A 13909-nucleotide genomic window follows, 5' to 3' on the forward strand; every position below is an offset into this window, starting at 1 on the left:
TTTCATTGCTCAACAAACAACACCTATAGGGACGGCACAGCCTATGCATCGGTCCTTCGGAGACCGCCCCAGAACGGCCAGAGTTCTCGTCCCCACGCGAGCCTGAGGAAGGCTGGCCAGGCGATGGGCCAAGCAGCGTCTACTGGCCATACCACCGTGGATACGTCCGATCTCGGAAGCAAAGCAGAGATGGGTTCGGAAATACTTGGTTGGGACACCTCCTGAGAACACCAGGTATTGTAGACAATTTTGATGACGTTTTGCCATCTTGCCCAGCTCGGCTAGCATTGAGTGGCGCCTTGCAGGACACCGACCTTACGTAAAGTAGAGGCTGGAAGTCCCAAGCATCCCAAGCCCCCCAAGACCTCTAAGATAAGGACGCAACCCCGCCGCCTCTACCAGGCCTCACACCGAGCTCCTTGCCACGGCTAGGAGTGCTTATTGACCCCGCAGCCGGCCGTATGCAAATGATGGCGTTAAAAGCATCTCGCGCTGTGAAGGGGCCAGGCTTTCAGCAGCTGCCCAGGGGATGGTTTTAGAGGGCGACCGCCTAACGAGGGCCAGCAGAAGTAACGTCTTCTTCTTCAAAGAATCTTGTGTAACTAACCCAATCAGACAGCTGCCCAGGAGCTAACCTCAGTGCTAGGAAGGAGCGGGAGGGAATTGAGGGGGTGGTTCCTGCTAAGGCCCTGAAATAATAATAAGACAGGCAGGAGAGTCTGACGCATGGTGGCGGAAAAGCTGCAGGTGCAAATAGGGAATGTGGTCTCGTGCGAGCAACTTGTGCATGCTCGCTGTGTGTGAGTGTGCGCTTCCTAGGTACGGCGCGCTGCAGACAGTCAAAAGTGTTGCTCCCTTTCATTAAAAGTTAATCCCCGGCTGCAGGCTATTAGAAAGCAACTAACCGCGCTCTACTCACCCTACCCAGGTCTACCGGTGAGTCTCGCCGCTGCTCCCGGCCTGTGGCATTGGCCGCGACGCTGACGTTCCGTCGACAGCGCGGCAGCCGATCAGTGAGCTCAGCGGCTCTGAGCGGGGCGTTCTGTCTACAAGACCTTTTTAAGGAGCCAGCAAAAAAGTGAAGAGAAAGGAAAGCACAAAAGCACCTTGTCTTACTAAGCACTGGAAAGGGCAGCCGGCAACCGGACGTCAAAGTGGAAAAGCAGCAAGTGAGAGGCCTGTCTCTGCCTACGGCCACACCACCCTGAACACGCCCGATCTCGTCTGATCTCGGAAGCTAAGCAGGGTTGGGCCTGGTTAGTACTTGGATGGGAGACCGCCTGGGAATACCAGGTGCTGTAGGCTTTTGCCTTTTCTTACTTCCACCAGCAGGGGTCACTCTCCTCTATGCCTTTTTTCCATTCCTTTTTTCACAAGCGCACACATGCTCCTTTCTTCTTTTCATTTGCTTTCTCTCTTGCGCTATTTAATCCTTGCAAAATACCAACATCCTTCTCATCACCGTGGGCCTCCAGCATTGTTGCTTATTTACTTTTAATACTAGGCTTCTTTTCACCAGGACCAGCGACTCCCGCATGACTGGAGGCAACCACCGCTGACCTGGAGGCAACCACCGGTAACCTGGAGGCCAGTTTACAGCACAACCCAAGCAAAACACCTTTGCAGGCCACACGACCACCCCGAAGAGCAGCTCAAATTCACTCGCAACCATCTCACCCTCTTCCTTCATTCACTCCTGGGCGTTTCGCTCCACCCCAAGTTGCGGGTCCAGCTTGCTCTTTCTGTCACATCCCCGCGATGAACGGTTTAGCCTGCAGGAGACCCTGCGCCGAGCCATTTTTAAACACATCTGATGCGGCAGGTGTTTCATTGCTCAACAAACAACACCTATAGGGACGGCACAGCCTATGCATCGGTCCTTCGGAGACCGCCCCAGAACGGCCAGAGTTCTCGTCCCCACGCGAGCCTGAGGAAGGCTGGCCAGGCGATGGGCCAAGCAGCGTCTACTGGCCATACCACCGTGGATACGTCCGATCTCGGAAGCAAAGCAGAGATGGGTTCGGAAATACTTGGTTGGGACACCTCCTGAGAACACCAGGTATTGTAGACAATTTTGATGACGTTTTGCCATCTTGCCCAGCTCGGCTAGCATTGAGTGGCGCCTTGCTGGACACCGACCTTACGTAAAGTAGAGGCTGGAAGTCCCAAGCATCCCAAGCCCCCCAAGACCTCTAAGATAAGGACGCAACCCCGCCGCCTCTACCAGACCTCACACCGAGCTCCTTGCCACGGCTAGGAGTGCTTATTGACCCCGCAGCCGGCCGTATGCAAATGATGGCGTTAAAAGCATCTCGCGCTGTGAAGGGGCCAGGCTTTCAGCAGCTGCCCAGGGGATGGTTTTAGAGGGCGACCGCCTAACGAGGGCCAGCAGAAGTAACGTCTTCTTCTTCAAAGAATCTTGTGTAACTAACCCAATCAGACAGCTGCCCAGGAGCTAACCTCAGTGCTAGGAAGGAGCGGGAGGGAATTGAGGGGGTGGTTCCTGCTAAGGCCCTGAAATAATAATAAGACAGGCAGGAGAGTCTGACGCATGGTGGCGGAAAAGCTGCAGCTGCAAATAGGGAATGTGGTCTCGTGCGAGCAACTTGTGCATGCTCGCTGTGTGTGAGTGTGCGCTTCCTAGGTACGGCGCGCTGCAGACAGTCAAAAGGGTTGCTCCCTTTCATTAAAAGTTAATCCCCGGCTGCAGGCTATTAGAAAGCAACTAACCGCGCTCTACTCACCCTACCCAGGTCTACCGGTGAGTCTCGCCGCTGCTCCCGGCCTGTGGCATTGGCCGCGACGCTGACGTTCCGTCGACAGCGCGGCAGCCGATCAGTGAGCTCAGCGGCTCTGAGCGGGGCGTTCTGTCTACAAGACCTTTTTAAGGAGCCAGCAAAAAAGTGAAGAGAAAAGAAAGCACAAAAGCACCTTGTCTTACTAAGCACTGGAAAGGGCAGCCGGCAACCGGACGTCAAAGTGGAAAAGCAGCAAGTGAGATGCCTGTCTCTGCCTACGGCCACACCACCCTGAACACGCCCGATCTCGTCTGATCTCGGAAGCTAAGCAGGGTCAGGCCTGGTTAGTACTTGGATGGGAGACCGCCTGGGAATACCAGGTGCTGTAGGCTTTTGCCTTTTCTTACTTCCACCAGCAGGGGTCACTCTCCTCTATGCCTTTTTTCCATTCCTTTTTTCACAAGCGCACACATGCTCCTTTCTTCTTTTCATTTGCTTTCTCTCTTGCGCTATTTAATCCTTGCAAAATACCAGCATCCTTCTCATCACCGTGGGCCTCCAGCATTGTTGCTTATTTACTTTTAATACTAGGCTTCTTTTCACCAGGACCAGCGACTCCCGCATGACTGGAGGCAACCACCGCTGACCTGGAGGCAACCACCGGTAACCTGGAGGCCAGTTTACAGCACAACCCAAGCAAAACACCTTTGCAGGCCACACGACCCCCCCGAAGAGCAGCTCAAATTCACTCGCAACCATCTCACCCTCTTCCTTCATTCACTCCTGGGCGTTTCGCTCCACCCCAAGTTGCGGGTCCAGCTTGCTCTTTCTGTCACATCCCCGCGATGAACGGTTTAGCCTGCAGGAGACCCTGCGCCGAGCCATTTTTAAACACATCTGATGCGGCAGGTGTTTCATTGCTCAACAAACAACACCTATAGGGACGGCACAGCCTATGCATCGGTCCTTCGGAGACCGCCCCAGAATGGCCAGAGTTCTCGTCCCCACGCGAGCCTGAGGAAGGCTGGCCAGGCGATGGGCCAAGCAGCGTCTACTGGCCATACCACCGTGGATACGTCCGATCTCGGAAGCAAAGCAGAGATGGGTTCGGAAATACTTGGTTGGGACACCTCCTGAGAACACCAGGTATTGTAGACAATTTTGATGACGTTTTGCCATCTTGCCCAGCTCGGCTAGCATTGAGTGGCGCCTTGCTGGACACCGACCTTACGTAAAGTAGAGGCTGGAAGTCCCAAGCATCCCAAGCCCCCCAAGACCTCTAAGATAAGGACGCAACCCCGCCGCCTCTACCAGGCCTCACACTGAGCTCCTTGCCACGGCTAGGAGTGCTTATTGACCCCGCAGCCGGCCGTATGCAAATGATGGCGTTAAAAGCATCTCGCGCTGTGAAGGGGCCAGGCTTTCAGCAGCTGCCCAGGGGATGGTTTTAGAGGGCGACCGCCTAACGAGGGCCAGCAGAAGTAACGTCTTCTTCTTCAAAGAATCTTGTGTAACTAACCCAATCAGACAGCTGCCCAGGAGCTAACCTCAGTGCTAGGAAGGAGCGGGAGGGAATTGAGGGGGTGGTTCCTGCTAAGGCCCTGAAATAATAATAAGACAGGCAGGAGAGTCTGACGCATGGTGGCGGAAAAGCTGCAGGTGCAAATAGGGAATGTGGTCTCGTGCGAGCAACTTGTGCATGCTCGCTGTGTGTGAGTGTGCGCTTCCTAGGTACGGCGCGCTGCAGACAGTCAAAAGGGTTGCTCCCTTTCATTAAAAGTTAATCCCCGGCTGCAGGCTATTAGAAAGCAACTAACCGCGCTCTACTCACCCTACCCAGGTCTACCGGTGAGTCTCGCCGCTGCTCCCGGCCTGTGGCATTGGCCGCGACGCTGACGTTCCGTCGACAGCGCGGCAGCCGATCAGTGAGCTCAGCGGCTCTGAGCGGGGCGTTCTGTCTACAAGACCTTTTTAAGGAGCCAGCAAAAAAGTGAAGAGAAAAGAAAGCACAAAAGCACCTTGTCTTACTAAGCACTGGAAAGGGCAGCCGGCAACCGGACGTCAAAGTGGAAAAGCAGCAAGTGAGAGGCCTGTCTCTGCCTACGGCCACACCACCCTGAACACGCCCGATCTCGTCTGATCTCGGAAGCTAAGCAGGGTTGGGCCTGGTTAGTACTTGGATGGGAGACCGCCTGGGAATACCAGGTGCTGTAGGCTTTTGCCTTTTCTTACTTCCACCAGCAGGGGTCACTCTCCTCTATGCCTTTTTTCCATTCCTTTTTTCACAAGCGCACACATGCTCCTTTCTTCTTTTCATTTGCTTTCTCTCTTGCGCTATTTAATCCTTGCAAAATACCAGCATCCTTCTCATCACCGTGGGCCTCCAGCATTGTTGCTTATTTACTTTTAATACTAGGCTTCTTTTCACCAGGACCAGCGACTCCCGCATGACTGGAGGCAACCACCGCTGACCTGGAGGCAACCACCGGTAACCTGGAGGCCAGTTTACAGCACAACCCAAGCAAAACACCTTTGCAGGCCACACGACCCCCCCGAAGAGCAGCTCAAATTCACTCGCAACCATCTCACCCTCTTCCTTCATTCACTCCTGGGCGTTTCGCTCCACCCCAAGTTGCGGGTCCAGCTTGCTCTTTCTGTCACATCCCCGCGATGAACGGTTTAGCCTGCAGGAGACCCTGCGCCGAGCCATTTTTAAACACATCTGATGCGGCAGGTGTTTCATTGCTCAACAAACAACACCTATAGGGACGGCACAGCCTATGCATCGGTCCTTCGGAGACCGCCCCAGAACGGCCAGAGTTCTCGTCCCCACGCGAGCCTGAGGAAGGCTGGCCGGGCGATGGGCCAAGCAGCGTCTACTGGCCATACCACCGTGGATACGTCCGATCTCGGAAGCAAAGCAGAGATGGGTTCGGAAATACTTGGTTGGGACACCTCCTGAGAACACCAGGTATTGTAGACAATTTTGATGACGTTTTGCCATCTTGCCCAGCTCGGCTAGCATTGAGTGGCGCCTTGCAGGACACCGACCTTACGTAAAGTAGAGGCTGGAAGTCCCAAGCATCCCAAGCCCCCCAAGACCTCTAAGATAAGGACGCAACCCCGCCGCCTCTACCAGGCCTCACACCGAGCTCCTTGCCACGGCTAGGAGTGCTTATTGACCCCGCAGCCGGCCGTATGCAAATGATGGCGTTAAAAGCATCTCGCGCTGTGAAGGGGCCAGGCTTTCAGCAGCTGCCCAGGGGATGGTTTTAGAGGGCGACCGCCTAACGAGGGCCAGCAGAAGTAACGTCTTCTTCTTCAAAGAATCTTGTGTAACTAACCCAATCAGACAGCTGCCCAGGAGCTAACCTCAGTGCTAGGAAGGAGCGGGAGGGAATTGAGGGGGTGGTTCCTGCTAAGGCCCTGAAATAATAATAAGACAGGCAGGAGAGTCTGACGCATGGTGGCGGAAAAGCTGCAGGTGCAAATAGGGAATGTGGTCTCGTGCGAGCAACTTGTGCATGCTCGCTGTGTGTGAGTGTGCGCTTCCTAGGTACGGCGCGCTGCAGACAGTCAAAAGGGTTGCTCCCTTTCATTAAAAGTTAATCCCCGGCTGCAGGCTATTAGAAAGCAACTAACCGCGCTCTACTCACCCTACCCAGGTCTACCGGTGAGTCTCGCCGCTGCTCCCGGCCTGTGGCATTGGCCGCGACGCTGACGTTCCGTCGACAGCGCGGCAGCCGATCAGTGAGCTCAGCGGCTCTGAGCGGGGCGTTCTGTCTACAAGACCTTTTTAAGGAGCCAGCAAAAAAGTGAAGAGAAAGGAAAGCACAAAAGCACCTTGTCTTACTAAGCACTGGAAAGGGCAGCCGGCAACCGGACGTCAAAGTGGAAAAGCAGCAAGTGAGAGGCCTGTCTCTGCCTACGGCCACACCACCCTGAACACGCCCGATCTCGTCTGATCTCGGAAGCTAAGCAGGGTTGGGCCTGGTTAGTACTTGGATGGGAGACCGCCTGGGAATACCAGGTGCTGTAGGCTTTTGCCTTTTCTTACTTCCACCAGCAGGGGTCACTCTCCTCTATGCCTTTTTTCCATTCCTTTTTTCACAAGCGCACACATGCTCCTTTCTTCTTTTCATTTGCTTTCTCTCTTGCGCTATTTAATCCTTGCAAAATACCAACATCCTTCTCATCACCGTGGGCCTCCAGCATTGTTGCTTATTTACTTTTAATACTAGGCTTCTTTTCACCAGGACCAGCGACTCCCGCATGACTGGAGGCAACCACCGCTGACCTGGAGGCAACCACCGGTAACCTGGAGGCCAGTTTACAGCACAACCCAAGCAAAACACCTTTGCAGGCCACACGACCACCCCGAAGAGCAGCTCAAATTCACTCGCAACCATCTCACCCTCTTCCTTCATTCACTCCTGGGCGTTTCGCTCCACCCCAAGTTGCGGGTCCAGCTTGCTCTTTCTGTCACATCCCCGCGATGAACGGTTTAGCCTGCAGGAGACCCTGCGCCGAGCCATTTTTAAACACATCTGATGCGGCAGGTGTTTCATTGCTCAACAAACAACACCTATAGGGACGGCACAGCCTATGCATCGGTCCTTCGGAGACCGCCCCAGAATGGCCAGAGTTCTCGTCCCCACGCGAGCCTGAGGAAGGCTGGCCAGGCGATGGGCCAAGCAGCGTCTACTGGCCATACCACCGTGGATACGTCCGATCTCGGAAGCAAAGCAGAGATGGGTTCGGAAATACTTGGTTGGGACACCTCCTGAGAACACCAGGTATTGTAGACAATTTTGATGACGTTTTGCCATCTTGCCCAGCTCGGCTAGCATTGAGTGGCGCCTTGCTGGACACCGACCTTACGTAAAGTAGAGGCTGGAAGTCCCAAGCATCCCAAGCCCCCCAAGACCTCTAAGATAAGGACGCAACCCCGCCGCCTCTACCAGGCCTCACACTGAGCTCCTTGCCACGGCTAGGAGTGCTTATTGACCCCGCAGCCGGCCGTATGCAAATGATGGCGTTAAAAGCATCTCGCGCTGTGAAGGGGCCAGGCTTTCAGCAGCTGCCCAGGGGATGGTTTTAGAGGGCGACCGCCTAACGAGGGCCAGCAGAAGTAACGTCTTCTTCTTCAAAGAATCTTGTGTAACTAACCCAATCAGACAGCTGCCCAGGAGCTAACCTCAGTGCTAGGAAGGAGCGGGAGGGAATTGAGGGGGTGGTTCCTGCTAAGGCCCTGAAATAATAATAAGACAGGCAGGAGAGTCTGACGCATGGTGGCGGAAAAGCTGCAGGTGCAAATAGGGAATGTGGTCTCGTGCGAGCAACTTGTGCATGCTCGCTGTGTGTGAGTGTGCGCTTCCTAGGTACGGCGCGCTGCAGACAGTCAAAAGGGTTGCTCCCTTTCATTAAAAGTTAATCCCCGGCTGCAGGCTATTAGAAAGCAACTAACCGCGCTCTACTCACCCTACCCAGGTCTACCGGTGAGTCTCGCCGCTGCTCCCGGCCTGTGGCATTGGCCGCGACGCTGACGTTCCGTCGACAGCGCGGCAGCCGATCAGTGAGCTCAGCGGCTCTGAGCGGGGCGTTCTGTCTACAAGACCTTTTTAAGGAGCCAGCAAAAAAGTGAAGAGAAAAGAAAGCACAAAAGCACCTTGTCTTACTAAGCACTGGAAAGGGCAGCCGGCAACCGGACGTCAAAGTGGAAAAGCAGCAAGTGAGAGGCCTGTCTCTGCCTACGGCCACACCACCCTGAACACGCCCGATCTCGTCTGATCTCGGAAGCTAAGCAGGGTTGGGCCTGGTTAGTACTTGGATGGGAGACCGCCTGGGAATACCAGGTGCTGTAGGCTTTTGCCTTTTCTTACTTCCACCAGCAGGGGTCACTCTCCTCTATGCCTTTTTTCCATTCCTTTTTTCACAAGCGCACACATGCTCCTTTCTTCTTTTCATTTGCTTTCTCTCTTGCGCTATTTAATCCTTGCAAAATACCAGCATCCTTCTCATCACCGTGGGCCTCCAGCATTGTTGCTTATTTACTTTTAATACTAGGCTTCTTTTCACCAGGACCAGCGACTCCCGCATGACTGGAGGCAACCACCGCTGACCTGGAGGCAACCACCGGTAACCTGGAGGCCAGTTTACAGCACAACCCAAGCAAAACACCTTTGCAGGCCACACGACCCCCCCGAAGAGCAGCTCAAATTCACTCGCAACCATCTCACCCTCTTCCTTCATTCACTCCTGGGCGTTTCGCTCCACCCCAAGTTGCGGGTCCAGCTTGCTCTTTCTGTCACATCCCCGCGATGAACGGTTTAGCCTGCAGGAGACCCTGCGCCGAGCCATTTTTAAACACATCTGATGCGGCAGGTGTTTCATTGCTCAACAAACAACACCTATAGGGACGGCACAGCCTATGCATCGGTCCTTCGGAGACCGCCCCAGAACGGCCAGAGTTCTCGTCCCCACGCGAGCCTGAGGAAGGCTGGCCAGGCGATGGGCCAAGCAGCGTCTACTGGCCATACCACCGTGGATACGTCCGATCTCGGAAGCAAAGCAGAGATGGGTTCGGAAATACTTGGTTGGGACACCTCCTGAGAACACCAGGTATTGTAGACAATTTTGATGACGTTTTGCCATCTTGCCCAGCTCGGCTAGCATTGAGTGGCGCCTTGCTGGACACCGACCTTACGTAAAGTAGAGGCTGGAAGTCCCAAGCATCCCAAGCCCCCCAAGACCTCTAAGATAAGGACGCAACCCCGCCGCCTCTACCAGGCCTCACACCGAGCTCCTTGCCACGGCTAGGAGTGCTTATTGACCCCGCAGCCGGCCGTATGCAAATGATGGCGTTAAAAGCATCTCGCGCTGTGAAGGGGCCAGGCTTTCAGCAGCTGCCCAGGGGATGGTTTTAGAGGGCGACCGCCTAACGAGGGCCAGCAGAAGTAACGTCTTCTTCTTCAAAGAATCTTGTGTAACTAACCCAATCAGACAGCTGCCCAGGAGCTAACCTCAGTGCTAGGAAGGAGCGGGAGGGAATTGAGGGGGTGGTTCCTGCTAAGGCCCTGAAATAATAATAAGACAGGCAGGAGAGTCTGACGCATGGTGGCGGAAAAGCTGCAGGTGCAAATAGGGAATGTGGTCTCGTGCGAGCAACTTGTGCATGCTCGCTGTGTGTGAGTGTGCGCTTCCTAGGTACGGCGCGCTGCAGACAGTCAAAAGGGTTGCTCCCTTTCATTAAAAGTTAATCCCCGGCTGCAGGCTATTAGAAAGCAACTAACCGCGCTCTACTCACCCTACCCAGGTCTACCGGTGAGTCTCGCCGCTGCTCCCGGCCTGTGGCATTGGCCGCGACGCTGACGTTCCGTCGACAGCGCGGCAGCCGATCAGTGAGCTCAGCGGCTCTGAGCGGGGCGTTCTGTCTACAAGACCTTTTTAAGGAGCCAGCAAAAAAGTGAAGAGAAAGGAAAGCACAAAAGCACCTTGTCTTACTAAGCACTGGAAAGGGCAGCCGGCAACCGGACGTCAAAGTGGAAAAGCAGCAAGTGAGAGGCCTGTCTCTGCCTACGGCCACACCACCCTGAACACGCCCGATCTCGTCTGATCTCGGAAGCTAAGCAGAGTCGGGCCTGGTTAGTACTTGGATGGGAGACCGCCTGGGAATACCAGGTGCTGTAGGCTTTTGCCTTTTCTTACTTCCACCAGCAGGGGTCACTCTCCTCTATGCCTTTTTTCCATTCCTTTTTTCACAAGCGCACACATGCTCCTTTCTTCTTTTCATTTGCTTTCTCTCTTGCGCTATTTAATCCTTGCAAAATACCAACATCCTTCTCATCACCGTGGGCCTCCAGCATTGTTGCTTATTTACTTTTAATACTAGGCTTCTTTTCACCAGGACCAGCGACTCCCGCATGACTGGAGGCAACCACCGCTGACCTGGAGGCAACCACCGGTAACCTGGAGGCCAGTTTACAGCACAACCCAAGCAAAACACCTTTGCAGGCCACACGACCACCCCGAAGAGCAGCTCAAATTCACTCGCAACCATCTCACCCTCTTCCTTCATTCACTCCTGGGCGTTTCGCTCCACCCCAAGTTGCGGGTCCAGCTTGCTCTTTCTGTCACATCCCCGCGATGAACGGTTTAGCCTGCAGGAGACCCTGCGCCGAGCCATTTTTAAACACATCTGATGCGGCAGGTGTTTCATTGCTCAACAAACAACACCTATAGGGACGGCACAGCCTATGCATCGGTCCTTCGGAGACCGCCCCAGAACGGCCAGAGTTCTCGTCCCCACGCGAGCCTGAGGAAGGCTGGCCGGGCGATGGGCCAAGCAGCGTCTACTGGCCATACCACCTTGGATACGTCCGATCTCGGAAGCAAAGCAGAGATGGGTTCGGAAATACTTGGTTGGGACACCTCCTGAGAACACCAGGTATTGTAGACAATTTTGATGACGTTTTGCCATCTTGCCCAGCTCGGCTAGCATTGAGTGGCGCCTTGCTGGACACCGACCTTACGTAAAGTAGAGGCTGGAAGTCCCAAGCATCCCAAGCCCCCCAAGACCTCTAAGATAAGGACGCAACCCCGCCGCCTCTACCAGGCCTCACACTGAGCTCCTTGCCACGGCTAGGAGTGCTTATTGACCCCGCAGCCGGCCGTATGCAAATGATGGCGTTAAAAGCATCTCGCGCTGTGAAGGGGCCAGGCTTTCAGCAGCTGCCCAGGGGATGGTTTTAGAGGGCGACCGCCTAACGAGGGCCAGCAGAAGTAACGTCTTCTTCTTCAAAGAATCTTGTGTAACTAACCCAATCAGACAGCTGCCCAGGAGCTAACCTCAGTGCTAGGAAGGAGCGGGAGGGAATTGAGGGGGTGGTTCCTGCTAAGGCCCTGAAATAATAATAAGACAGGCAGGAGAGTCTGACGCATGGTGGCGGAAAAGCTGCAGGTGCAAATAGGGAATGTGGTCTCGTGCGAGCAACTTGTGCATGCTCGCTGTGTGTGAGTGTGCGCTTCCTAGGTACGGCGCGCTGCAGACAGTCAAAAGGGTTGCTCCCTTTCATTAAAAGTTAATCCCCGGCTGCAGGCTATTAGAAAGCAACTAACCGCGCTCTACTCACCCTACCCAGGTCTACCGGTGAGTCTCGCCGCTGCTCCCGGCCTGTGGCATTGGCCGCGACGCTGACGTTCCGTCGACAGCGCGGCAGCCGATCAGTGAGCTCAGCGGCTCTGAGCGGGGCGTTCTGTCTACAAGACCTTTTTAAGGAGCCAGCAAAAAAGTGAAGAGAAAGGAAAGCACAAAAGCACCTTGTCTTACTAAGCACTGGAAAGGGCAGCCGGCAACCGGACGTCAAAGTGGAAAAGCAGCAAGTGAGAGGCCTGTCTATGCCTACGGCCACACCACCCTGAACACGCCCGATCTCGTCTGATCTCGGAAGCTAAGCAGGGTTGGGCCTGGTTAGTACTTGGATGGGAGACCGCCTGGGAATACCAGGTGCTGTAGGCTTTTGCCTTTTCTTACTTCCACCAGCAGGGGTCACTCTCCTCTATGCCTTTTTTCCATTCCTTTTTTCACAAGCGCACACATGCTCCTTTCTTCTTTTCATTTGCTTTCTCTCTTGCGCTATTTAATCCTTGCAAAATACCAACATCCTTCTCATCACCGTGGGCCTCCAGCATTGTTGCTTATTTACTTTTAATACTAGGCTTCTTTTCACCAGGACCAGCGACTCCCGCATGACTGGAGGCAACCACCGCTGACCTGGAGGCAACCACCGGTAACCTGGAGGCCAGTTTACAGCACAACCCAAGCAAAACACCTTTGCAGGCCACACGACCACCCCGAAGAGCAGCTCAAATTCACTCGCAACCATCTCACCCTCTTCCTTCATTCACTCCTGGGCGTTTCGCTCCACCCCAAGTTGCGGGTCCAGCTTGCTCTTTCTGTCACATCCCCGCGATGAACGGTTTAGCCTGCAGGAGACCCTGCGCCGAGCCATTTTTAAACACATCTGATGCGGCAGGTGTTTCATTGCTCAACAAACAACACCTATAGGGACGGCACAGCCTATGCATCGGTCCTTCGGAGACCGCCCCAGAATGGCCAGAGTTCTCGTCCCCACGCGAGCCTGAGGAAGGCTGGCCAGGCGATGGGCCAAGCAGCGTCTACTGGCCATACCACCGTGGATACGTCCGATCTCGGAAGCAAAGCAGAGATGGGTTCGGAAATACTTGGTTGGGACACCTCCTGAGAACACCAGGTATTGTAGACAATTTTGATGACGTTTTGCCATCTTGCCCAGCTCGGCTAGCATTGAGTGGCGCCTTGCTGGACACCGACCTTACGTAAAGTAGAGGCTGGAAGTCCCAAGCATCCCAAGCCCCCCAAGACCTCTAAGATAAGGACGCAACCCCGCCGCCTCTACCAGGCCTCACACTGAGCTCCTTGCCACGGCTAGGAGTGCTTATTGACCCCGCAGCCGGCCGTATGCAAATGATGGCGTTAAAAGCATCTCGCGCTGTGAAGGGGCCAGGCTTTCAGCAGCTGCCCAGGGGATGGTTTTAGAGGGCGACCGCCTAACGAGGGCCAGCAGAAGTAACGTCTTCTTCTTCAAAGAATCTTGTGTAACTAACCCAATCAGACAGCTGCCCAGGAGCTAACCTCAGTGCTAGGAAGGAGCGGGAGGGAATTGAGGGGGTGGTTCCTGCTAAGGCCCTGAAATAATAATAAGACAGGCAGGAGAGTCTGACGCATGGTGGCGGAAAAGCTGCAGGTGCAAATAGGGAATGTGGTCTCGTGCGAGCAACTTGTGCATGCTCGCTGTGTGTGAGTGTGCGCTTCCTAGGTACGGCGCGCTGCAGACAGTCAAAAGGGTTGCTCCCTTTCATTAAAAGTTAATCCCCGGCTGCAGGCTATTAGAAAGCAACTAACCGCGCTCTACTCACCCTACCCAGGTCTACCGGTGAGTCTCGCCGCTGCTCCCGGCCTGTGGCATTGGCCGCGACGCTGACGTTCCGTCGACAGCGCGGCAGCCGATCAGTGAGCTCAGCGGCTCTGAGCGGGGCGTTCTGTCTACAAGACCTTTTTAAGGAGCCAGCAAAAAAGTGAAGAGAAAAGAAAGCACAAAAGCACCTTGTCTTACTAAGCACTGGAAAGGGCA

The 13909-nt window shown here is 54.7% G+C and overlaps 7 non-coding genes across 7 annotated transcripts; all 7 read left to right on the forward strand.

The window, feature by feature from the left end:
* Nucleotides 1-1186: 1186 nt before the first annotated feature.
* LOC141269152 (5S ribosomal RNA) lies at nucleotides 1187-1305 on the forward strand. The gene has a single exon (XR_012321478.1). It is a non-coding gene; the product is annotated as a 5S ribosomal RNA (ribosomal RNA).
* Nucleotides 1306-3011: 1706 nt separating this feature from the next.
* On the forward strand, nucleotides 3012-3130 carry LOC141268942 (5S ribosomal RNA). The gene has a single exon (XR_012321458.1). It is a non-coding gene; the product is annotated as a 5S ribosomal RNA (ribosomal RNA).
* Nucleotides 3131-4836: 1706 nt separating this feature from the next.
* LOC141269266 (5S ribosomal RNA) lies at nucleotides 4837-4955 on the forward strand. Its single transcript, XR_012321489.1, has one exon. It is a non-coding gene; the product is annotated as a 5S ribosomal RNA (ribosomal RNA).
* A 1706-nt stretch (nucleotides 4956-6661) lies between these two features.
* Nucleotides 6662-6780, forward strand: LOC141269381 (5S ribosomal RNA). The gene has a single exon (XR_012321500.1). It is a non-coding gene; the product is annotated as a 5S ribosomal RNA (ribosomal RNA).
* A 1706-nt stretch (nucleotides 6781-8486) lies between these two features.
* Nucleotides 8487-8605, forward strand: LOC141269495 (5S ribosomal RNA). Its single transcript, XR_012321511.1, has one exon. It is a non-coding gene; the product is annotated as a 5S ribosomal RNA (ribosomal RNA).
* Nucleotides 8606-10311: 1706 nt separating this feature from the next.
* On the forward strand, nucleotides 10312-10430 carry LOC141268461 (5S ribosomal RNA). The gene has a single exon (XR_012321408.1). It is a non-coding gene; the product is annotated as a 5S ribosomal RNA (ribosomal RNA).
* Nucleotides 10431-12136: 1706 nt separating this feature from the next.
* Nucleotides 12137-12255, forward strand: LOC141269609 (5S ribosomal RNA). The gene has a single exon (XR_012321522.1). It is a non-coding gene; the product is annotated as a 5S ribosomal RNA (ribosomal RNA).
* Nucleotides 12256-13909: the final 1654 nt, after the last annotated feature.

The sequence above is a fragment of the Phyllobates terribilis genome, unplaced genomic scaffold (assembly GCF_046119375.1).
Source record: "Phyllobates terribilis strain yellow unplaced genomic scaffold, ASM4611937v1 Scaffold_4__5_contigs__length_816908805, whole genome shotgun sequence".
Lineage (NCBI taxonomy): Eukaryota > Metazoa > Chordata > Amphibia > Anura > Dendrobatidae > Phyllobates > Phyllobates terribilis.